This window comes from Ammospiza nelsoni, chromosome Z (assembly GCF_027579445.1).
Source record: "Ammospiza nelsoni isolate bAmmNel1 chromosome Z, bAmmNel1.pri, whole genome shotgun sequence".
Taxonomy (NCBI): Eukaryota; Metazoa; Chordata; class Aves; order Passeriformes; family Passerellidae; genus Ammospiza; species Ammospiza nelsoni.
This window is the reverse complement of record NC_080669.1, coordinates 5,142,319-5,168,879: the sequence shown is the minus strand read 5'-3', so window position 1 is coordinate 5,168,879 and position 26,561 is coordinate 5,142,319.

Sequence of the window (26,561 nt, the reverse complement as noted above, 5' to 3'; positions counted from 1 at the left end):
TTCCGACACTTCCTTCCGACACTTCCTTCCGACACTGCCTTCCGACACTTCCTTCCGACACTTCCTTCCGACATTTCCTTCCTTCCTTCCTTCCTTCCTTCCTTCCTTGCTTCCAACACTTCCTTCCGACACTTCCTTCCTACACTTCCTTCCTTCCGACACTTCTTTCCTTCCGACACTCCTTCCTTCCTACCTTCCTTCCTTCCGACACTTCCTTCCGACACCTCCTTTTGACACTTCCTTCCTTCCGACACTTCCTTCCGACACTTCCTTCCAACACTTCCCTTCCTTCCTTCCTTCCTTCCTTCCTTCCTTCCTTCCTTCCGACACTTCCTTCCGACACTTCCTTCCGACACTTCCTTCCGACACTTCCTTCCAACACTTCCTTCCTTTCGACACTTCCTTCCTTCCTTCCTTCCTTCCTTCCTTCCTTCCTTCCTTCCTTCCTTCCTTCCTTCCTTCCTTCCTTCCTTCCTTCCTTCTTTCCGACACTTCCTTCCGACACTTCCTTCCGACACTTCCTTCCTTCCTTCCTTCCGACACTTCCGTCCGACACTTCCTTCCGACACTTCCTTTCGACACTTCCTTCCTTCCTTCCTTCCGACACTTCCTTCCTTCCTTCCTTCCTTTCTTCCGACACTTCCTCCCGACACTTCCTTCCGACACTTCCTTCCGACACTTCCTTCCGACACTGCCTTCCGACACTTCCTTCCGACACTTCCTTCCGACATTTCCTTCCTTCCTTCCTTCCTTCCTTCCTTCCTTGCTTCCAACACTTCCTTCCGACACTTCCTTCCTTCCGACACTTCCTTCCTTCCGACACTTCTTTCCTTCCGACACTTCCTTCCTTCCTACCTTCCTTCCTTCCGACACTTCCTTCCGACACTTTCTTCTGACACTTTCTTCCTTCCTTCCGACACTTCCTTCCGACACTTCCTTCCTACACTTCCTTCCTTCCGACACTTCTTTCCTTCCGACACTCCTTCCTTCCTACCTTCCTTCCTTCCGACACTTCCTTCCGACACCTCCTTTTGACACTTCCTTCCTTCCGACACTTCCTTCCTTCCGACACTTCCTTCCTTCCTTCCGACAATTCCTTCCTTCCTTCCTTCCTTCCTTCCTTCCTTCCTTCCTTCCGACACTTCCTTCCGACACTTCCTTCCGACACTTCCTTCCGACACTTCCTTCCTTCCTTCCTTCCTTCCTTCCTTCCTTCCTTCCTTCCTTCCTTCCGACACTTCCTTCCGACACTTCCTTCCGACACTTCCTTCCGACACTTCCTTCCGACACTTCCTTTCGACACTTCCTTCCGACACTTCCTTCCGACACTTCCTTCCGACACTTCCTTCCTTCCGACACTTCCTTCCTTCCTTCCGACACTTCCTTCCTTCCTTCCTTCCTTCCTTCCTTCCTTCCGACACTTCCTTCCGACACTTCCTTCCGACACTTCCTTCCGACACTTCCTTCCGACACTTCCTTCCGACACTTCCTTCCTTCCTTCCTTCCGACACTTCCTTCCGACACTTCCTTCCGACACTTCCTTCCGACACTTCCTTCCTTCCGACACTTCCTTCCGACACTTCCTTCCTTCCGACACTTCTTTCCTTCCGACACTTCCTTCCGACACTTCCTTCCGACACTTCATTCCGACACTTCCTTCCTTCCTTCCGACACTTCCTTCCTACACTTCCTTCCGACACTTCCTTCCATCCTTCCTTCCTTCCGACACTTCCTTCCAACACTTCCTTCCTTTCGACACTTCCTTCCTTCCTTCCTTCCTTCCTTCCTTCCTTCCTTCCTTCCTTCCTTCCGACAATTCCTTCCTTCCTTCCTTCCTTCCTTCCTTCCTTCCTTCCTTCCTTCCTTCCTTCCTTCCTTCCGACACTTCCTTCCGACACTTCCTTCCGACACTTCCTTCCGACACTTCCTTCCGACACTTCCTTCCGACACTTCCTTCCGACACTTCCTTCCGAGACTTCCTTTTTTCCTTCCGACACTTCCGTCCGACACTTCCTTCCGACACTTCCTTTCGACACTTCCTTCCTTCCTTCCTTCCGACACTTCCTTCCGACACTTCCTTCCTTCCTTCCTTCCTTTCTTCCGACACTTCCTCCCGACACTTCCTTCCGACACTTCCTTCCGACACTTCCTTCCGACACTGCCTTCCGACACTTCCTTCCGACACTTCCTTCCGACATTTCCTTCCTTCCTTCCTTCCTTCCTTCCTTCCTTGCTTCCAACACTTCCTTCCGACACTTCCTTCCTACACTTCCTTCCTTCCGACACTTCTTTCCTTCCGACACTCCTTCCTTCCTACCTTCCTTCCTTCCGACACTTCCTTCCGACACCTCCTTTTGACACTTCCTTCCTTCCGACACTTCCTTCCGACACTTCCTTCCAACACTTCCCTTCCTTCCTTCCTTCCTTCCTTCCTTCCTTCCTTCCTTCCGACACTTCCTTCCGACACTTCCTTCCGACACTTCCTTCCGACACTTCCTTCCAACACTTCCTTCCTTTCGACACTTCCTTCCTTCCTTCCTTCCTTCCTTCCTTCCTTCCTTCCTTCCTTCCTTCCTTCCTTCCTTCCTTCCTTCCTTCCTTCCGACAATTCCTTCCTTCCTTCCTTCCTTCCTTCCTTCCTTCCTTCCTTCCTTCCTTCCTTCCTTCCTTCCTTCCTTCCTTCCTTCCTTCCTTCCTTCCTTCCTTCCTTCCTTCCTTCCTTCCTTCCTTCCTTCTTTCCTTCCGACCCTTCCTTCCTTCCTTCCTTCCTTCCTTCCTTCCTTCCTTCCTTCCTTCCTTCCTTCCTTCCTTCCTTCCTTCCTTCCTTCCTTCCTTCCTTCCTTCCTTCTTTCCGACACTTCCTTCCGACACTTCCTTCCGAGACTTCCTTCCTTCCTTCCGACACTTCCGTCCGACACTTCCTTCCGACACTTCCTTTCGACACTTCCTTCCTTCCTTCCTTCCGACACTTCCTTCCGACACTTCCTTCCTTCCTTCCTTCCTTCCTTTCTTCCGACACTTCCTCCCGACACTTCCTTCCGACACTTCCTTCCGACACTTCCTTCCGACACTGCCTTCCGACACTTCCTTCCGACACTTCCTTCCGACATTTCCTTCCTTCCTTCCTTCCTTCCTTCCTTCCTTGCTTCCAACACTTCCTTCCGACACTTCCTTCCGACACTTCCTTCCTTCCGACACTTCTTTCCTTCCGACACTTCCTTCCTTCCTACCTTCCTTCCTTCCGACACTTCCTTCCGACACTTTCTTCTGACACTTTCTTCCTTCCTTCCGACACTTCCTTCCGACACTTCCTTCCTACACTTCCTTCCTTCCGACACTTCTTTCCTTCCGACACTCCTTCCTTCCTACCTTCCTTCCTTCCGACACTTCCTTCCGACACCTCCTTTTGACACTTCCTTCCTTCCGACACTTCCTTCCTTCCGACACTTCCTTCCTTCCTTCCTTCCTTCCGACAATTCCTTCCTTCCTTCCTTCCTTCCTTCCGACACTTCCTTCCTTCCTTCCTTCCTTCCTTCCTTCCTTCCTTCCTTCCTTCCTTCCTTCCTTCCGACACTTCCTTCCGACACTTCCTTCCGACACTTCCTTCCGACACTTCCTTCCGACACTTCCTTCCTTCCTTCCTTCCTTCCTTCCTTCCTTCCTTCCTTCCGACACTTCCTTCCGACACTTCCTTCCGACACTTCCTTCCGACACTTCCTTCCGACACTTCCTTTCGACACTTCCTTCCGACACTTCCTTCCGACACTTCCTTCCGACACTTCCTTCCTTCCGACACTTCCTTCCTTCCTTCCGACACTTCCTTCCTTCCTTCCTTCCTTCCTTCCTTCCTTCCTTCCTTCCGACACTTCCTTCCGACACTTCCTTCCGACACTTCCTTCCGACACTTCCTTCCGACACTTCCTTCCTTCCTTCCTTCCGACACTTCCTTCCGACACTTCCTTCCGACACTTCCTTCCGACACTTCCTTCCTTCCGACACTTCCTTCCGACACTTCCTTCCTTCCGACACTTCTTTCCTTCCGACACTTCCTTCCGACACTTCCTTCCGACACTTCCTTCCGACACTTCCTTCCTTCCTTCCGACACTTCCTTCCTACACTTCCTTCCGACACTTCCTTCCATCCTTCCTTCCTTCCGACACTTCCTTCCAACACTTCCTTCCTTTCGACACTTCCTTCCTTCCTTCCTTCCTTCCTTCCTTCCTTCCTTCCTTCCTTCCTTCCTTCCTTCCGACACTTCCTTCCGACACTTCCTTCCGACACTTCCTTCCGACACTTCCTTCCAACACTTCCCTTCCTTCCTTCCTTCCTTCCTTCCTTCCTTCCTTCCTTCCTTCCTTCCTTCCTTCCGACACTTCCTTCCGACACTTCCTTCCGACACTTCCTTCCAACACTTCCTTCCTTTCGACACTTCCTTCCTTCCTTCCTTCCTTCCTTCCTTCCTTCCTTCCTTCCTTCCTTCCGACACTTCCTTCCTTCCTTCCTTCCGACACTTCCTTCCTTCCTTCCTTCCTTCCTTCCTTCCTTCCTTCCTTCCTTCCTTCCTTCCTTCCTTCCGACACTTCCTTCCGACACTTCCTTCCGACACTTCCTTCCTACACTTCCTTCCTTCCGACACTTCCTTCCTTCCGACACTTCCTTCCTTCCTTCCTTCCTTCCTTCCTTCCTTCCTTCCTTCCTTCCTTCCTTCCTTCCTTCCTTCCTTCCTTCCTTCCTTCCTTCCTTCCTTCCTTCCGACACTTCCTTCCGACACTTCCTTCCGACACTTCCTTCCGACACTTCCTTCCGACACTTCCTTCCGACACTTCCTTCCTTCCTTCCGACACTTCCTTCCTTCCGACACTTCCTTCCTTCTGACACTTCCTTCCGACACTTCCTTCCGACACTTCCTTCCTTCCTTCCGACACTTCCTTCCTTCCTTCCTTGCTTCCGACACTTCCTTCCGACACTTCCTTCCGACACTTCCTTCTGGCACTTCCTTCCTTCCGACCCTTCTTTCCTTCCGACACTTCCTTCCTTCCTACCTTCCTTCCTTCCGACACTTTCTTCTGACACTTCCTTCCTTCCTTCCGACACTTCCTTCCGACACTTCCTTCCTACACTTCCTTCCTTCCGACACTTCTTTCCTTCTGACACTTCCTTCCTTCCTACCTTCCTTCCGACACTTCCTTCCGACACCTCCTTTTGACACTTCCTTCCTTCCGACACTTCCTTCCTTCCGACACTTCCTTCCTTCCTTCCGACAATCCCTTCCGACACTTCCTTCCTTCCTTCCTTCCTTCCTTCCTTCCTTCCTTCCTTCCTTCCTTCCTTCCTTCCTTCCTTCCTTCCTTCCTTCCTTCCTTCCTTCCTTCCTTCCTTCCTTCCTTCCTTCCTTCCTTCCTTCCTTCCTTCCTTCCTTCCTTCCTTCCTTCCTTCCTTCCTTCCTTCCTTCCTTCCTTCTTTCCTTCCGACCCTTCCTTCCTTCCTTCCTTCCTTCCTTCCTTCCTTCCTTCCTTCCTTCCTTCCTTCCTTCCTTCCTTCCTTCCTTCCTTCCTTCCTTCCTTCCTTCCTTCCTTCCGACACTTCCTTCCGACACTTCCTTCCGACACTTCCTTCCGACACTTCCTTCCGACACTTCCTTCCGACACTTCCTTCCGACACTTCCTTCCGACACTTCCTTCCTTCCTTCCGACACTTCCTTCCTTCCGACACTTCCTTCCTTCTGACACTTCCTTCCGACACTTCCTTCCGACACTTCCTTCCTTCCTTCCGACACTTCCTTCCTTCCTTCCTTGCTTCCGACACTTCCTTCCGACACCTCCTTTTGACACTTCCTTCCTTCCGACACTTCCTTCCTTCCGACACTTCCTTCCTTCCTTCCGACAATCCCTTCCGACACTTCCTTCCTTCCTTCCTTCCTTCCTTCCTTCCTTCCTTCCTTCCTTCCTTCCTTCCTTCCTTCCTTCCTTCCTTCCTTCCGACACTTCCTTCCGACACTTCCTTCCGACACTTCCTTCCGACACTTCCTTCCGACACTTCCTTCCGACACTTCCTTCCGACACTTCCTTCCGACACTTCCTTCCTTCCGACACTTCCTTCCGACACTTCCTTCCTTCCGACACTTCTTTCCTTCCGACACTTCCTTCCGACACTTCCTTCCGACACTTCCTTCCGACACTTCCTTCCTTCCTTCCGACACTTCCTTCCTACACTTCCTTCCGACACTTCCTTCCATCCTTCCTTCCTTCCGACACTTACTTCCAACACTTCCTTCCTTTCGACACTTCCTTCCTTCCTTCCTTCCTTCCTTCCTTCCTTCCTTCCTTCCTTCCGACACTTCCTTCCTTCCTTCCTTCCGACACTTCCTTCCTTCCTTCCGACACTTCCTTCCGACACTTCCTTCCAACACTTCCTTCCTTTCGACACTTCCTTCCTTCCTTCCTTCCTTCCTTCCTTCCTTCCTTCCTTCCTTCCTTCCTTCCTTCCTTCCTTCCTTCCTTCCTTCCTTCCTTCCTTCCTTCCTTCCTTCCTTCCTTCCTTCCTTCCTTCCTTCCGACACTTCCTTCCGACACTTCCTTCCGACACTTCCTTCCGACACTTCCTTCCTTCCTTCTGACACTTCCTTCCTTCCTTCCTTCCGACACTTCCTTCCTTCCTTCCTTCCTTCCTTCCGACACTTCCTTCCGACACTTCCTTCCTACACTTCCTTCCTTCCGACACTTCCTTCCTTCCTTCCTTCCTTCCTTCCTTCCTTCCTTCCTTCCTTCCTTCCTTCCTTCCTTCCTTCCTTCCTTCCTTCCTTCCTTCCTTCCTTCCTTCCTTCCTTCCTTCCTTCCTTCCTTCCTTCCTTCCTTCCGACACTTCCTTCCGACACTTCCTTCCGACACTTCCTTCCGACACTTCCTTCCTTCCTTCCGACACTTCCTTCCTTCCTTCCGACACTTCCTTCCGACTCTTCCTTCCGACACTTCCTTCCGACACTTCCTTCCGACACTTCCTTCCGACACTTCCTTCCTTCCTTCCGACACTTCCTTCCTTCCGACACTTCCTTCCTTCTGACACTTCCTTCCGACACTTCCTTCCGACACTTCCTTCCTTCCTTCCGACACTTCCTTCCTTCCTTCCTTGCTTCCGACACTTCCTTCCGACACTTCCTTCCGACACTTCCTTCCTACACTTCCTTCCTTCCGACACTTCTTTCCTTCCGACACTTCCTTCCTTCCTACCTTCCTTCCTTCCGACACTTCCTTCCGACACCTCCTTTTGACACTTCCTTCCTTCCGACACTTCCTTCCTTCCGACACTTCCTTCCTTCCTTCCGACAATCCCTTCCGACACTTCCTTCCTTCCTTCCTTCCTTCCTTCCTTCCTTCCTTCCTTCCTTCCTTCCTTCCTTCCTTCCTTCCTTCCTTCCTTCCTTCCTTCCTTCCTTCCTTCCGACAATTCCTTCCTTCCTTCCTTCCTTCCTTCCTTCCTTCCTTCCTTCCTTCCTTCCTTCCTTCCTTCCTTCCTTCCTTCCTTCCTTCCTTCCTTCCTTCCTTCCTTCCTTCCTTCCTTCCTTCCGACACTTCCTTCCTTCCGACACTTCCTTCCTTCCGACACTTCCTTCCTTCCTTCCTTCCTTCCTTCCTTCCTTCCTTCCTTCCTTCCTTCCTTCCGACACTTCCTTCCGACACTTCCTTCCGACACTTCCTTCCGACACTTCCTTCCGACACTTCCTTCCTTCCTTCCGACACTTCCGTCCGACACTTCCTTCCTTCCTTCCTTCCTTCCTTCCTTCCTTCCTTCCTTCCTTCCTTCCTTCCTTCCTTCCTTCCTTCCTTCCTTCCTTCCTTCCGACACTTCCTTCCGACACTTCCTTCCGACACTTCCTTCCGACACTTCCTTCCGACACTTCCTTCCGACACTTCCTTCCGACACTTCCTTCCGACACTTCCTTCCTTTCTTCCGACACTTCCTCCTGACACTTCCTTCCGACACTTCCTTCCGACACTTCCTTCCGACACTGCCTTCCGACACTTCCTTCCGACACTTCCTTCCGACATTTCCTTCCTTTCTTCCTTCCTTCCTTCCTTCCTTCCTTGCTTCCGACACTTCCTTCCGACACTTCCTTCCGACACTTCCTTCCTTCCGACACTTCTTTCCTTCCGACACTTCCTTCCTTCCTACCTTCCTTCCTTCCGACACTTCCTTCCGACACTTTCTTCTGACACTTTCTTCCTTCCTTCCGACACTTCCTTCCGACACTTCCTTCCTACACTTCCTTCCTTCCGACACTTCTTTCCTTCCGACACTCCTTCCTTCCTACCTTCCTTCCTTCCGACACTTCCTTCCGACACCTCCTTTTGACACTTCCTTCCTTCCGACACTTCCTTCCTTCCGACACTTCCTTCCTTCCTTCCGACAATTCCTTCCTTCCTTCCTTCCTTCCTTCCTTCCTTCCTTCCTTCCTTCCTTCCTTCCTTCCTTCCTTCCTTCCTTCCTTCCTTCCTTCCTTCCTTCCTTCCTTCCTTCCTTCCTTCCTTCCTTCCTTCCTTCCTTCCTTCCTTCCTTCCTTCCTTCCTTCCTTCCTTCCTTCCTTCCTTCCTTCCTTCCTTCCTTCCTTCCTTCCGACACTTCCTTCCGACACTTCCTTCCGACACTTCCTTCCGACACTTCCTTCCTTCCTTCCTTCCTTCCTTCCTTCCTTCCTTCCTTCCTTCCTTCCTTCCTTCCTTCCTTCCTTCCTTCCTTCCTTCCTTCCTTCCTTCCTTCCTTCCTTCCTTCCTTCCTTCCTTCCTTCCTTCCTTCCTTCCTTCCTTCCTTCCTTCCTTCCTTCCTTCCTTCCTTCCTTCCTTCCTTCCTTCCTTCCTTCCTTCCTTCCTTCCTTCCTTCCTTCCTTCCTTCCTTCCTTCCTTCCTTCCTTCCTTCCTTCCTTTCTTCCTACACTTCCCTCCGACACTTCCTTCCTTCCCTTTTTTCCTTTCCTTTTTTCCTTTTCCATACTTTCTTCCGTCCCTTCTTTCCTAGTGAGAGAGACTTCAGTCTCTTACTTACAGCCTCTCTGTGCCTCAGTTCCCAACATGTTCAAAATCCCTCTTCTCTCCTTATCCTGCAAACTGGAAAAAAAAATTCTTTTCCAAGGCCTGCCTTTAAGGTTTGTGGAGCTCCTTCGTGGAGTTCAAAAATGTTGTGACATAAGTAAGACTGGATGAAAAATTCGTGTGACACAAGTTTCCCGTTGTGTCTGCATTTCCCAAAGAAAAGAAAGGCATTCATCCATTTGATCTTTAACTGAAGGTTTTTTAAGTTTGGTTTGAAATGAGGGGATTTTTGTCAGGTTGTGAAAATCCATAAAGTTGACCAGATGACCAGCAGATTCTGGTGATGTGTCTTAGTTGGTCCAGAATGTATTCTGACTTTCCAGACTAAAAGGTGATGACCTTTTTCTTATGCATGGAAATTTTTAGAGCAATCCCCATGCTTTTCTTCCTGCAAAATGCACCAAACATTATTTAAAGCTGCTAAGGAGATGAACAGTGTATTGGGACCATATTGCTCTCCTATCATCTGGCATAATGGTTTTCTTTTTGCCATTTAAGATTAAAACACATATGGAACTTGCTTTAATTTGTCACTTTTATTTTCTGAGTTGCTGAGTTCCAGCTTTAGCTGGGATGTCACATTAATTCTGTTTAAATCTTGGGGAGCAAGCAGGTTGATTTGAGTTAACTGTGTTCTGTATAATGATTCTGAGCTTAAGCAGCGTTATCTTCAGCAAATGTCTTTTCTACAATAGTCATCTATGTGAAGCCCTGGAGCAATTCTTGGCTTTTTCACTCATATCACTTCACTATCAAAGCTGAAATGATTAATATTCACAGAAAAAAATAGATTTTCTCACAGCAAATCTTCCTTTCTATTTCTGTTTGGTGAGAACCAAGCCTTCTGCATACATTATACAGATCAGCTAGAACCAGTCTGAGAAGTGAGGATGTGTATCTGTGGAAGTGATACAAATACATCACTGTGATTAGCAGAAAGGAATGGTAAACATTCTTAGCAGGCACACCTTTTTCACCCAGCTTTTTTGCCCTGCTTCTCCTGTTACCTGTGTGGGTAATAAAATCAAGGATGGTGCCCTTGAACAGGCTGAATTTCTGCGGCGTAGAAAAAATTGAATTGCACCCCTTTTGTTGCTGTGAGAGCAGCAGCTCCCCGTGGTATTTTCTGATGGACAACAACCACCAGGCTTTCACTCCATGTGGGGGTGACCACGGGGTGTCACCTTGTCCCAGGCACAAGCAGAACCAGCCAGGCCTGGTGAGGACCATGGCTGCCAAGGGCAGATGCTGATTGAATTTCTCCCTAACCCTTCAAGTGCCCAGGGCTTCTAAAATAAAACCAGTTACCATCAAAACCAAGGTGTGCATCCAGGACTTGAAGGTGCATGTTAATTAAAAACAGGAACAGGGCAGCCAGAACCTGGCTCAGGTGCATGAACTGCTTTCCAAAATCTGGTTTTAAAAGAGATGCTTGGAGTGGTTTCAGACCTTGTTGAAGTCAGCAGTGAACTGGTGAGGTGGACCTCAGGTGACATCCCAGGGGTCAGTGTTACACAGGAAGCGAGCATTCCTTTAAATCTTCTGTTGTGAAAATGGTGACTGCTCACACATTTAATCAGGGCACACTGCAAAAGCGACCAGCCTCTTTCCTTTAGAAAATCCCTTTTTGTCCAACCATGTCAGCCTAAGCTCCATATCTACATATGAAGTGTTATATGTAGGTATAAATAGGCATTGATTTATTTATAGGTATCTCTGTATATATGTATATTTTGTGTGTTTCCTCTTCAGGAGCTAAACCCCTTTGTTTCTATGTAGGAACATCAGAGGAGACATCCTGCTTCCTATCAAAAAAGTGTTTGGTTTTGGGTGAGAACAGCCTCCAAAGCCATTTTTGAGTCAAACTTGTGGCCTCCAGCTTTGGGTGTGCTCCTGGCCAATTAAAAAGAGACCAATAACAAGAAACTGTTGCTAGCCTTCTTTAGTCTTCCGTTTTTTTTTTTTTTTTTTTTTTTTTAATTTTTTAAAGTTTTTTTTTTTTTTTATTTTTTTTTTTGGTAGCAACACCATGAAGAGAACCCAGCAAGAATTTGACTCTTCTGTTGGCGAGCCAGCAAATAAAATCAAGCAGATAATGCAGACAAATACAAATCAATAAAAGCTGTGGTGAATAAAAAAAGAGCATTCTGCGTGGGGTGGAACATGTTTTGCCAGAGCTCCAGAAAGACAATGGCCAAGGATGCCTTCCAAGACATCCCCATGCCTGATGGGGGAGGCAGGCTGAGCACTGGGATGTGTCACTCAGAGGGCTAAAACTGAAGTGTGAAGCATTGATTTGTACCTCTTTAGGGATTTCCTGTTCAGATTGGTCTCTTTGGGGCTGTGCAGGGGCAATGCCAGTGCCTCTGGAGGAGGCAGGATCTGGAGCAGGAGCAGCCCTTTCAGGATCCTGAGCTCTGATGTGGCTGTGCAGGGAGCAGTGTCAGGCAAGGTGGGCTGTCCTGCTGAACCACCGAGCCTGGACACGGAGCAAGGAGGATGCAGTTTGATATTCCATGCTGGAAACCCATGGAAAGCCTCTGCTGCCAGAGCTGGGGCTGCCCACGTGAGCCCAGAGAGAGCCGGCACGTCACAAAGGCCACCAAACCACCCAGCATCGTGCAGAAAGATAATTTCTAAGATGCTTGGAGAGGTGGGGATGGGACTGGGAGTGATGCTGAAATTACTGCAAATGGGTGTCTGGCCTTTCCTGGTGCTGTGTGCCTCTGGCATGCCTGTGAGACAGTGAGGAGATGAAAATGCCCAGGAACTGATTCCCATCTTCACTGAGGAGCTTCTCTTTTGGCTTTGGCAGCATATTTGCTGTATTTGTTTGCTCCCCAAGGACTTTTTTTAATTTTAAAAGGCAAAGGAGAAATAAGCTTTTACATCAGAAATTGTTTGAGTCTGTAACTTTTCTTTTGGTGTTTGTTCTGTGGCATAAAAGCACAAGGTGTCTAATGGACTTTTCAAGGAAGTAATCATCTGGTGTCCATCCTTAAAGCTTAAAACTTTTATTGATATTTTTACATGTAAGTAAAAAAATGCAGTGATAAAGTATTAATCTATTCTATTTTTTGCGTCAATTCAAAACAGCAGTTAATGCCATTCTTAGACAAACTCCATAGCTATTATTTCTTAACTCTGCAATTGTGAAGGGGGAGAAAAATAGGAGGGGAAAGTTGTACTGATGTAGCTATGGATGTTGTTTAACCATTCATCCCTCTTGATATAATGGTGCTTGATCAAGATATTTTATTTTCATTCATTATAATGATGTCTTACTCCCCCTAATTTTTACTTAACCATTCAATTTTTATTTTTTTTTTTAAATCCAGGGACTAGCAGTTGTGCTCCTGGCATATTTCCTGCGCAGAAATAAAATCTTGACAGTCTGGTATGCTTACAGACTGTGACCCTTTAGCAGTGCCTTCCCCATTTTTTAAAGTGGGGCTGGCTGCTTCTCTTCTTTCTTCCTTCTCATATTCCTCTCCCCCTCTCCCCCTAATTGAGGCCTCCATGCTCTTCCAACCTCTCCGTGGCTGCCTCTTCCCATAAAACACTTGTCCACCCTTAATGCATTTGCTCTCGTTGAAGTATATCCAGAAATAGCTTCCAGATGCTGTCATAGATGTCCATTTCATTATTTCTGGTGAAGGGATTTCACTTAAGCATAGCTCCACCAAGAAAAGCAGGAGTCTCTGCCTGGTCCACATCTGCTCATCTAGTTCATCCCTGCAATCATCTTGGCCAGCAGCACAGTTTTAGAAAAATCCAGCTTTTTCTTTTCTGTGTTCATGACAAACTTTTGGAAGTGAGTGGATATGTTCCCAGACACCCAAATTTCACAGTGCTTAGCAGCAAGGTTATTTTCTAAAAGTGGTGCAGTCACTCTAATAAAATCCCTCAAAGGAGTGGCTGGACCTGTTCTTCATGTCAGAGCTCTTGAGGCTCCCAAGAGGGAGGTGTTTACTCATCCAGGAGGCTTTGATGGGGCTCTAAGTGTGCTAGGAGAGAGTCTTCAGTCCATAAAGAACCAACTCCAAAAAGGTATTTGGAATCATCTGATCATGGGATGCCAGACTCGAAAGGGATTTCAAGGATCACCTGGTCCAACCTTGGCAAAAGCAGGTTCTGGACAAGATGTCATTGCACCCTCCCCGGCTGAGCTGTGAAAGTGAGCAGTGTTGGGAAACCCGCCATTTCCCTGGAGAGACAAATCCAATGGCTAATTGTTTTTTTTGTGAGCAATTTTCCTCTTATGCCTAATTGGAATCTCCCCAGAAGCAAACTGTACCCATTTTCCATTTTTCCATGTGACTCCTTGTAAAAAGAGAGTCTCCATCTTCTCTGTAGCTACCCTTTAGGTACTAGAACATGATGATAAGGTCTTCTCGTGGCCTCCTTTTCTGAATAAACCCAGTTGTCTCAATTTCTCCTCAGCTGGCAGCTTCCCAGCCCTTTGATCATCTCTGTGGCCCTTCTTTGGACCTTCTCCATCTGGCCCACTGTTTTTTTTTTTTAATGTAGCAGTGACCAAAACTGAACACAGTGTTCCAGATATGGCCTGACAAGGGCTGATTAGAGTGGGATAATGACTTTGTTATCTCTGCTGGCTGATGCAACCCACATCCTGTTGGTTCTCTGTGCTGCAGCAGCTCATTGTTCACTCCCATGGAGCTTGTTGTCTGCCAGGATCCCCAGGTCCTTTCCCACAGAGCAGGTTTATATTCCTATTACCTTTTTATTCCTGGATTGTGTATTCCCAAGTGCAAGATTTGTTCTTGCCCTTGTTGAGCTTCATAAGTTTCTTGTTATCCCACTGTTCCAGACCTTTCCAAGTCCATCTTCCAGGTCACTTATGAAGATATTAAACTTAGTTGTATAACCTTATTTCTCTGATCTCTTAACTCACACTGCATTAACTGTGTGAAAATCTTTCACTCCTTGTCACCATCGAGCTCCAAAGATCAGGACACCAAAGGATGTGAGGCCCAGGAGAGGGAAGATGGAGAAATATGTCTTTAGATCAATAACCAGAGAAAATGGGAGGTCTGCCAGGTGTGTGAAAGGCAGACATAGGTCACAGAGAGCTGAAGAAAAAGGGCTGAGAGCTGAGGGTGGAGAGCAGAGCCTTAAACTGCAGCAATGGTCCTGATATCACCCAGCTCCATTTTCCTCCTCACTTTGGTGCTGCCTTGGTTTGGAACCTCTGTCTGCAAAGGCCAACACAGGCTCAATCCCTACAAGACCTGGTCATTCTCATGGAAAATGCATGTGAACAGCTCTTGACTCAGAGGCTTCAGTCTGCACTTGAAGATTCCTCCTTTCACAGGTGATCTGTCATTCTCTCTGAAAAATGGATGTTTTCCTGTCCTCCTGCAATCCAAGGAGTTTTGCACTTCCCAGGGGCTTGTTTACTTTTAATGGATAATTGCACCTCTAGATATTCAAGGTCTTTGGGTCTGGTTTTGAGTGCAGTCTCAGTGGGACTGTGTGATCTGGAGGATGTGGTCTGTTATGGCCATGTTGTTTTGAATTTTTGAATTGCTCCATTTATTTTTTTTTGCACTCATTCACCTGTTACACTTGAAAAAAGGTGTCTTTTATTTTTTATGCACCGTTAATTATTGTACACACACAAACACACACACACATATATATGTGTATATAAAGATAAACACAGCTTTATTGTGTCTGCCCTGAGTCGTTGCTGTGGCTCTCTTTCATTTGCTTTCCACTCTCCTCTCATAACCACCTTGCTCTGTGTGCTTGTTGACAGTCCCTCTTTGGTTCCAGTGTCTCAAGAAGGGTGTCTGGAATGGGACACAGCTCTGGCACTCCATGCATGGTTTATTTCCCTCCAGCACTGGCTAGAACCCCTGTTTGGGCCTGCAGGATTTACAGCCTCTGGCAGGCAATGAGTGTATCTGTCAGATTTTCCCTGAAGTAACGTTTACTGATGTTTTTGGCAGGTGAGGAGGGACCCAGAAGACCCAGCAGGTGAGTGGTGTGAGCCCCCAAAAATGCTCTGGCTGCATCTCTGGGCACCCCACAATCATCAGGGCCTGGTGAGTGAGGGGAGCAGTGCTGGTGTGAGGACAGCAAAACACGGGGAGATGTCAGCGAGTCCGTGGACAGCAAAACACTGGGAGATGTCAGCGACTCCTGCAGGGCCACATGTTCTTCACAGGCTGAGCACTGCTGGAGGCAGTTCAGGCTAGCTGGGGTTGAGCTGTCCTTTTAAAATCAGCCTTCAGTGCACCGCGCTCTCCTCACAGGCTGTGGCATCCTCTGCTGAAAGCCCCCGAGGCTCTGCTGAGCTTGATGGACAATTCCTTTTCTTTCTTCCCCCTTTGTGCTCTCTCACAAAGAGAAACTGCTTCTCTTCCAGGGAGAGGAGGGAGGGAGGGAGGGGAGGAAGGAGGGAGGGAAGGGAAGGAGGGTTTTCTTCTCGGCCTGGGATGCCTGCACCTCCACACTTCCAGCCCTGTCCTACGGCCAGGCTGGATCGCTGTTGGTATGGCAACGCTTCCCTGCACCAACCAAACCGTGAAAGGTGAGGGGAAAAATAATTATTCATCTCCATTTAGCTGATGGTGGTGTACAGGCTCCCAGAGATCGGGGTTTCTTAGAGGAATTTATGATGTGGATGTGTCCTGGTGGTGTTTTTGTTTAAGGTATCCACAATGGCTGGGTCCCCCTCAGGAATCAAGGTGCAACCAGCGCTGATCTGAATCATTAGGTGGCTTTTGACAAACGTGCCTCAGAAAATAAATAAATAAATAAATAAATAAATAAATAAATAAATAAATAAATAAATAAATAAATAAATAAACTGGGGCTTTCAGGAGCCATTTGACATTGTTCTGGCTCTGCAGCCATTAAAGGGGCTGTCCCAGGTGAGCTGATCAAGGTCACAGAGGTTACCAGTGCTGAGGTGGGACTGAGACACATCTCTAGGATTTGAGCTATCTCCTGATGTTTTCTTTACTCTGATGCCTGCTTTGCCAATCAAACAAAGCATCTGTGCTTGGGTGGACAGTCTGGATCTTCTGAAATATCAACAGCAATTGGGAACAAACCCCTGCAAATGAAAGACAATTGAGTGAATTTGCAAAGCCATCTATGGAAAAGTAGAAGACAGTGGAGGACATCCTGCCTGTCCTGGATGTTGTCGATCTCCATGCCCAGTGGTTTAAGTATGTCTGTGGGCTTTGAAAAAGGATTTCACATGCAGGAGCCTGTTGCCTTGACCTGAACTTAGCAAAGGGGCATCTTGAGGCATTGTCACATCTTGGGAATGTGGCCTAGCTTTGCATCATTTATGGAGTATGCATTATTCTGGGCTAATGTGAACGTAAGCCTTTGATCTCATGCCATTGCACCAAGCGAAATAGATGTAACTGTTGAATTCCTTCCCCTTTTATCATTCCTCAGTCAATAATACTACAGCTTACCATTCCTCCATCCCCCTCCTTCTTTGTGCAGCTTCTGGGGCTGTGTTGCTTTTCCTTCTGGTTTTCAATCCTGCTGCATTCCCCACGCTTTCAAGACAGGTTTTATACAGGAAAAAGGAAAATACATTTCATAATGCAAACATGCCCTGCTCAGCACTTTCTGTTATCTTATTTATACACTGCAGTACAGCTTTCTATGACCCAGTGATTATCATTTCCCAGAGCTATCATCACTTTAAAGCTACCTCTGGGTTGTGCTCCAGCAGATGGTACAACCCCACGAGCACTGTGAGAGCCTGGAAGGGAGGGGATGGGGCAAGTTGTGCTCACACAAACCAGGCTGCTGCCCCAACAGCCAGAAAACCTTTACTGCTTCTCACACTGTTCAACTTCAGCCTGTGTTGTTGAGCCCTGTCAGGCTGTTAACCACCAGGGAAATCAAGGTGGTTGTTTTTCTTGGGTTTTGGGCCTGTCTACTCGCTGGCTTTTTTTTTTTTTTTTTCTTCTTTTAATTTTTTTTCCCCCTGCATAACAACTGAGCTGATTAATTCCAAGATAGAATACCAAATAAGTAAGAGTCATTCATTATATGCAGTATTCTAATAGATTTCAATGTGATCTAAACTTGGATTGAATGCTAACCCATTGATTGCTATTCAGTTGTTTAAGCAGCTGTGCTACTAAGCTGAGCAGTTGCTCTGTGTCATCCTCCTCTTTCTTCCTTCGATTTCTACCTCCCTTTCTCCACTCTTGAAATGGCTAACCCCTTGTCTATACATTTTGCTTCAGTGGATTGTGTCCTTTGTGGCTGGCTACCAAGCACACAATGGGAATGGTAGACAGCTAAAGTCATGAAAGATACGTTATCCCCACGTAATTGGGTGAAATTCCCATGGGTATTTCACCAAGCTGAGCAGGTTGTTATCATTCTTGTTGAGATGATAATAAAGAGGTGTGATTTACTGCTCTGGTTGTTTCAAAGGTGTCATTTGAACCTAGGGGAGTGTGGTGCTGTTAAACAGACCTGGACAAAGCCTTTCAGAGCAGTGAGTGCACGACTGTAATTGTAGGCAGGGGCATTAAAAATAAAAAAAGGGTTGATTATTTTTCATAATCCTGCACTTTTTCTTTCATTCCAAGTGAAGTTGTGGGTGCTTTCCCACTGTGCAAATGAGGCTCTCTGGAGTGTGCATAAGTATTTCTACACACATGCATATGTACAGATACTAATTGAATGTGTATATGCATTTTTATACATGTTAACATAAACATTTAAGGTCTTTTATGGATATCCAAGTGCTTCTTTTTCTTCAGTGGTGACTTAGCTTTGTTTGCTTTCATGGCTAAAAGGGTGTTCAAAATATCTTGTGGAAAATGTGGCTACTTTAGCTATCTAAATCTGAGTTAGAGATCTACCTTTATGCTACAGGGTTTGAACCTTCTGGTGTTTACCTTTAGTGAATCCTGAATCTGACCTTGTGGCAAACATTGTGAAAAGTCTTCATTCATTCACTTGTTAGTGCTGAAGCCTTTTAATAATTCTATGGGTTCACCTTTTTCCTGGGAGCATTTGGGAAGGGTTATTACACATGGTTGCCTGAAGCTGGGAATGAGATCTGGTGCAATAATGTGCAAGGAATCCTCATTAAAAAAAAAAGGAAGAAAAATTAAATTTATTAGCAGGCCTTTTATTGTTCTTTCCATAAGATTGTATTGGGTTTGTTATGAATTCTGCTGACACTTCTGCAAAGAGTCAAAGTGAGGCTGCATTGTGGTGGTGTAAAAAAAAAAGAAAAAAATCAGATCTCTTTCATATCCACCACTTGGATGCCAGAAGTGGTTAGTGCCAATGGCCATTCTTGCTTTAACATGTTACAGATAGGAAATAGCTGCAGGGAGAATTAGAGAGTGGGAAAACAGTCAGCTGGCTCATGGGTTAACTGTGAGATTCCTGGTAGCAGAGAATTTCTTTCTTCTTTCTATATTGAAGCCCGTGGTTGATAAAGCTGAAGTTCTACATCATAAATTCCCATTTGGACATTCAGTTTTGAGAACCTACATCCAGCATCCTTATCATTTTGATGTTAAAGTCACAATCAGTAATGAAATCTGCTTGCTTTTCACACACTGAAATTAGCTTTGATTCTTTGCCTGAAACATATGTTTAAAAGGCAACATGCACATACTGTGCACTGACCCTATCAAAGCAATAAATACCATTGAAGTCATTTTCCGAAGCTGCCTACAGCATTAGTTTATTTTTAATATGGTCCCTCTGAAGGAGTGGTGTAGGAAATGCCTATGGGAGCTATTTGAATTGTCTGTCTGGGGTGAAGTCCCTACCTTGCCCTGCTGAAGAAGAAAGTAAGAGGGGATACTAATTTCCCTTTGTTGTTGCAAGAGATGATGTTTAATTCATTGGATTTAGAGCCTTTCTAAGGAAAATGGTATTCTGTTTTGGGTGAGAAAAATGCTTCTTTGATACTTAGCATGATTTGAAGCAAGGGATGAGGGAAGGAGATTTTACTGTTACCAGGAATGGGGTTCAGTCCATGACAGCTCTCCTGGTTCTTTATGACAACTGTTTTATTCTTTTTGCTCCTGCACTGGTAGCTGGCCATTCCTCCCAGATCCAGAGGATCCATCTCCTCTGTGGAACAAGGAGGAGATGGGCACTCCCCAAATGACCTTTTCCAAAGTGACCCCTCTCACCCAGGCAGGCTCTGCTCCCCATCACAGTTGGGAATCACAACATTTGGAGCTCAGGGGAGCTCTGTGCCAGAGGCCAGAGCACAGGGCTGGTTTCACACTCTGGTACCACCTTTCTTCTCCCTGTACAGCCCCAAAATGTCCAGCCCTTCCTGTGTTTTGCTGTGCCAGAGCCAGGGAAGGTTCAGACATAGCAGGCACCTGAGTGGGTGAATTTTCTGCCCCTTGAATGCCAGATGACAACGCTGAGCATGGTTTGGATTCTACAAACCTGAAAGATTGGTCTCCACTGGCAAAGGGAAGCCATTTTTTGTCACTCATGGTCACAATTACAACGACAAGGCCAGGCTCCTCCATCACTGCTCTTTAACACTGTCAGCACCAGCTTTGCCAGAATTATCCTGTCTGAAGCATGGATGGACCTATTCATTTTCTCACTTTGCTTGACCTAGGAATCTAGGAGCAACTGATGGCATATGGGCTGCTTTCTCCTGTAAAGAAATTATTAAGTTAAAGACTGGGCTAAAAAAAATGTCCTCTCCTAGCCATGAAAGACTAATTTTATGTTTGTTTGGACATATTTGTAGAGTAGCTGTGTTATGCACCATGCTTCTAAATACTGTTTCATGCTGAATAATGAGTTTGAAATCTGTCACCTTCCAGGGCTTGTATTTGTGTAGAGAAGAGAGGGAAGCATGCAGGAGAAGGATATAGTTTTTAGGAGAACACTTTGATTCAATTTTTTTTTTTTTTTTGCATTTTATTATGGCTGAGGCAGGAAAACACACAGATATCATGCCCAAGACGTGTTTTCAGAAACGCAGTGGTTTCGTTTTAAATGGGTCCCCAGAGAAGATGATCTCAAGCAGGGAAATGTGTGCAGTCTTTCCAATGAGATAAGAATAATCATTGCATTTCTGCTGTGCGTTTCTGCAGCGCTGTAAACACTCAGCCAATCTCAAGATGGAGATCACAGTTCAGCTGCTGACAGTGGAAGCCTGGCCACCAGTGTGGGGAAGCAGCAGGCTTGCACAGGAATCTGGTGGCAAATTTACGAAAAAACACCTCATTTTCTTACCTGTGGATGAAGCAAGTGGACATGGGGTGTCAGGAGCCTTGTGGGCTGAAGTGAATCTTGCTTTGTTTTCAGGAAACTATAAGAGGCAGGTAAAATCCAGCTGGGGTATGAGCCTGCTACCAGGCTGTGAGCACCCTGTCCACATGGCAGAGCCTTGCCCAGCTGGCCATTGCAGAGCAGTGAATTTGTGGAGGTTGCTGTCCGAGACATTTGGATGTTTCATGGTAGCAGGGTCTAACTCATCAGCCTAGTTTAATTACAGGAAGATCTTGAACCCCCCTGTGTCACAGACACATTTTATGAAAAATCCTTTCCTTAGGATTTTTGCTCCTGAGAGGCTGGGAGGCCTCAGGAGCAAAATGTAAACAATGGTTATCTGCTGCTGTGGAATGCAACAGGTGCATCTGTGATTGGTCTCATGTGGTTGTTTCTAATTAATGGGCAATCACAGTCCAGCTGGCTTGGACTCTCTGGTCAGTCACAAGATTTTATTATCATTCCACTCCTTTTCTTTCAAGCCTTCTGATGAAATCCTTTCTTCTATTCTTGTAGTATAGTTTTAATGCAATATATATCATAAAATAATAAATCAATCCTTCTGAAACATGGAGTCAGATCCTTGTCTCTTCCCTCATTCTGGGACCCCTGTGAACACCACCACACCCCTGCTTATTGTCAGCTTTCTCAGCAAAGCTGGTGGCATCAGTCTTGCACAATGGCCCAGCCAGCCTGTGGAGGAAGGCCATCATTATTAGCTTGTCTGTAAAAGTGGCCACAGAGACTCCTTTCTTTCAATAATTCATTCTGCACAGCAGCTAATGGTGGTCCACAGCAAGGCAGGTTCCTGATGCAAAAGGGAGGTTTTGACCTCTCCAGCTGTCCTGGTCCTGAGGCTCACATGAATGTTTGTGGAAATTTTGGAAGTTACCAGAAGTACCTGAGTCATCAGTCATTCATGGAGGCCTGGAAGAAGTTCTGGGCATCACTAGGTAACCATCAGTCACAACACAACAGAGCACAGGGAAGTTTCACATTTCTTTGGAAGAGTTTTCTGAGCGTTCATGTGAGAAGTGAACCGTGCCAGACCTGCTCCTCACACCCAGATTTTGGCCCTGTGGTGCTGCAGCTCCTGTTGGGTTCAACTGTGCACCAGCAGACCTGAAAACAGACTAGCCAGCTCTGAAAGCTCAGAACAGAAGGACTATTAAAATCCCAGAAATTAATGGCTTATTTTATGGATCTTGATATTTAATCTGAAAGGTTAATTTTTGTCAGTAGATTGTCATTTAAAAAGATGTGTTTTGGAAACTGCTGTCCATTCTAAATGAAATTCTCTGTATTATTTCAATGGAAACCAGCACACAGCCTAGTTAATTTCCCATCTTGAAAACCAATCCATGGCTAAATCAAGAGATTTTATTAAATTAGATTTTAAAATTCAAGCTTCATATAAATTCAACATAAAATGCATTAAAACTATTTTTAAGGAAAATGTAGAAGAAAAGGTGGTTTATTTAAAAGCCATCAAAATAAAAAATATCTTGTTTTTTTTTGTAAAAGGAAGATTCCTCCTGCTAACTAATTCTCAAGCCCCACATGGATTGGGTTGACAATATGAGTCTTTGTTTTGTTTGTTTTGTTGCAGCTGGATTTATAGGCAGCTTTTCAGAAGGAGAATTTCTCTGCTTTTATGATGGGCTAGAGGGCTTAATGCTCTCTTGCAAATTATTCTGATTGCGCAACTTGTGGTGCTGCCTGATATATTGTTAGGCACAGTAGCCACCAGGTTAATATTGGTGTTTTCTTTCTTGCTGCAGAGTTTGCTCTTTGCAGCACCCTTGACCAGAAAGCTGCTGCTCACCCCAGGACTGGTCCCTTATGGGATGAGTATTTTGTGTTGGAGCCTACTCCCTCAGAATTTGGAAAAGCCCAGGAAATTATCCAGTCATTCCCTTCCAATTCCTCCTTCCTGCAGCACACGAGAGCTTTTGGAGACCCTCTGGGCTGCCTTTAGGCTGTGAAAACTCTGTGGGCAGCCACTCTTTGAGGGCAGTTCCTGCTGAAACCTGTGACAAAGCCCCATGATTTCTTTCCTGGCTTCCCAAACAGAGCTGCAGCTCTAAAACCCCCCTACCCTGGCTGCTTATGGGATGCAATCACTTGCTAGAGGAGAAACTCATGCCCTAAGCAGAAGAAGACAGGAACCACATCCCAGCAGAACGAAAGAACCTGAAATCTGTCATAGATGAAGGAAAGGGAGAAAATCCAGAGAAATCATGTCTGTGCTGTCTGGTTTATCCTTTGTCATTATTAAGAGTGCTATCTTTAGGAAGATAGTTTTTGGGATAATAAAGATTGGGCATTTAGCAGCCTGAATAAAATCAGGTTCCTATTCCCATAGATACGTTTTTGTCTGGTGTCTGAGGCTTTGGAAAGCAGTGTTGCAGATTTTACTCACCCATTCATAGCAAGCAACTAAATACTGGTATTTCTGAAAAAAAAAAAAAAAAGAAAATAAGGAGAAGGAGAAAAATTAATCTTTTGTCAATTTGACCCACCACTGGGGGCTTTTTTCATTATTGATATATCTGTAATTTTCATCTGCCCTTTATTCGGCATGTATATTTATATGTGAGTATTTTTTTTTTCTCACAAACCTGCAGTGCAGTGGAAAGCTAGATTTAAATATTTTCAGACCGACTGTACCCATCATTTGCATTCCACTGACTCATTCAGAGCAAAGACATCTGAGCAGAAATACAGCAGATAAAAGAGAAACCATTAATCCAGGGAAGATTACTGGCACAGAATCTTTATCCTGTATCCTCCCTGAAATGAGACAAAGATCTTACTATGTACATCCCTCTGGCTTTGCTTCAGAAAGTAAGCAATATAGTAGTGTAGACATGGTACTTTTTAAAGGCACATTACACTGGTCTGAAACTTCAGTCTTCTGGCAGAGCTTGCTGCTGCTGAGGTGTTTTTCAGTGGTTGCTTCCTCAGAAGAGCTTTCAGCACCCCAAAAACTGCTTTCTGGCTCCTGCAAGGGCTGAGACAGCACTGATCTGCTCCTAAGAAGACAGCAAGTGTCAGCTGGAGGATGGAGACTGCTCTGCAGCAATGTGGGTTACACACGAATTTCACAGGGTCTTGCTTCTGCTGACACCTCATCTCCATGTGAGCTCTGAGTGCTAGTTAGCTTTTAATGAGCCTAATAAGGCGAAAGCTTTCCAGATCCTGGTGCTTCAGTTCTGGAAGCAGGGCAGGGGGGAAGGTTTGGCCGAGGATGTTGAGCAGGCTTGCCCTTTCCAGGAGACACTCATTCCAGGTGACTGGGCATATTAGATTTCAGGCTTTTATCTCCCTTCCCCTCGAATGTGGCAGGCTGCAGTTGCTTTTACTTCTGCTGGTTGTTTGTCTCTCTCCCCCCTGTCTCTGTGATATTGATTCTCAGTTAAAAGAGCTGAGGGATGGAGCTGGGGAAGCATCCCTTTCTTCTCTGGCAACTGGTGGAAAATCCAGTTGCCACATGAGTTCTGCACTGTCTGCAATGGCTGCTGCTGGCCATTGACCATCTCCTGCAGGAGGATTTCTGGAGAATAATCATACAAATATTCTCCTGCAGGAGGATTTCTGTGCCATAATAATAGCAGAGCCTACTTCAGTCATTTAGGGCTTCCACTAGAAGCAGCCCAGAGGGTTGGATGGTTTTCTGGAGGTAGCTCCATGTGTTTGTGGGCTTATCTTGCTATGGTGTGCATTCAGCTATGAAATAAAATTGCAGGAAATGATTCAGTTTTGAATCATTCTATTTAGACTGGCAGAAGCCGAAAACCCTCCTGTGAGCTACAACAATGTGGACTGCTATTCAGATGGGAAATGTAAATACTTCAGCATGCCTGATCAGTTGGACTAGAAGTGCAAGCAAACTGCTCTGCAGTGTGGATTCTCAGCTTTTATTCCAGACAGTTTTGTTCCTCCAAACCCTCTTTTTCAGGTGAAAAATGTTTTCCTTTTCTTGTCCCTGTGTGGGGTGTATGTATGTTAAGACCTCTGGAAAAGAGCTAAGCACAACAGGAACCAAGACCTGGAGGAAGCTTCTTTCTAAACAATCCAGCATCCTCTTCCAGTTCAGAGCAGAAGAATATTTAGGTACATGGAAGAAAACCTTGCTGTTGTGGAAAGTTCAGCTTATCAAGAGTAAACCACGATCTCTTTGTTGTTTCGAACTGACAAAAAGTGAGGTCAGAAGCAAATCATGTTTCTTCCATAATCCAGAGCCCAAAGTCTGCAATGGCTTTCCCTCTCACACTAATAATGTTCACATTATCCATTAAAGGTGATTTGATTTCAGGTGTCAGCTTAGAGATCTGGCTAATAATCTTTTTTCAATGGGAATCTCTTCTTAATAGAGTAGTCTTGGCCTGTTTTTAACTGCATCTTCTTCTCCTGTAAATATCAATTATCTCTCCTGCTCCATTTTAGAGCCTGTCACCTTGCCAAATGGTGAAATATGAAGGTTTATTTATTGCATGAGATATACAAGGCAAAAAAAAAAAAGTGATGTCTTTTAGTGTGCCCACTTGGTGTTGTTTGTTCCTTAGATTTGAAAGGCAAAAGTGCAGTTCTGATAATGCTGTGAGTTCTTTACACTTCCTGCTAGAAATGGCTCTTTTCTGCCTCTCCTCTGGGTGCTGCCTCCAGGGCCTGTGCCTTGCATGCTCCCTTTGAGCCACAGATGTTTGGTTTGTGTTGTTCCTCCTTTGTTTAGGGTTTGACCAAGTGACATTACAGGTGGGAGGTGGGAGGAAGAATTTGCAAGAGAGCTTCAAGTAATCTTAGATCAGCTCGTTGTCAGCTGCACTGTGTTCCTATGCAGGATGCTCATTCCCCTTTGATGTCTTTGCAGATGTTTCAGGCTTTACATTAAAAAAAAAAAAAAAGTATTTATAGGGACACATTACCTCACCTGAGATGGTGTCATTGTGCTGCATTCTTTACACACAGTAGAAATTGCTTCTCTGTTCCTCCTACAAGCTTAGCATCCCAATGATCAAGACAGACAAAGCTTTGGAAGTGAGAGGTCCAAGGTCACCTCTGCAGGAAAGCAGCAGAGCACATCTCCCATCCTGTGGGCAGGTGACAGTCTGCCCGGCTCTTTCAAAACAGTTTTGACAGGAGGACATTTCATGAATCTGAGAAGCAGGCTCTGCCCATTTCCATGCTTGCAGGAAGGGTGTCTTCAAGTGAGGAAGCTTGATTACAAAGTCTGCTGAGTATGCAAGGGAAAGAATGAAATATTGCACTTGCCACCGTCCTGATTTTTGTTATTCTCTTCCATTATCTAAAGGAAATATGGTATGATCGTTGTTCCAGTCATTGCAAACAGTTTTCAAACATGGTTTGAAAGAGAAGGTGTGTGGGATGGGACCAGGAGTTTTTCTTTTGTGTGTCTGTGTGTGCACATGACTGTGAAATATCTGATTTTGCAAAATCATTACATGCATAAAGTTAAATCTTTCAGCAAGCATTCACACATTGCAGGCTGGGGGTTACTGGTCACTTGCCACAGAAAATAAATCTTTCAAGGTCCTGCAAAAACCATCCTCTGGAGTTCCTTGCATCTCATAAGGCATTTTGCTAAGCCATGTTACCCTCCCAACTCATGAGGATGGATAAGGCTGAGGAAAGAGCTGCAGCTTGGTGAGAAAGAGGAGCTGAGATCCTCCCTATCTCATGGTATAGAGAGCACATCAATGCCAGGAGCTGCACGTGAGAATAAATGGAAGAATGAGAGATCCCTGCATGTTGCCATGGAGCCCTTCTGTCTGGACCTCAGGCATGCTGTAACATATGATCCCTCTCTTTGTCCCTGCTGTAGGCAGCCCTGGTTAAGTCCTGACAGCATTACTGTGCTCAGCAATCAGTGCTGCCCCCATAAAACAGCTTGGTGAGTTTCAGCAGAGCCATCTCTGGGGCTTGCACACCCTCAGTCTCTGCTTTCCTCCATCCTCACAAACCTGCACCACCACAGGGCTGAACATACTGAGGAAAGCTCTCAAAAAAAAAAAAAAAAAAAAAAAAAAAAAAGGGCAAAAAAATATTACCTAGTAGATAGACATGATTATTAATTTTTTAAAAGAAATAATTTGTTTATTTGCCAATTCTGCTTTACCCGGCTTCCCTCTCGTGGTGTCTGTAACTTGACTTTATGAACTTTCTTATTAAAT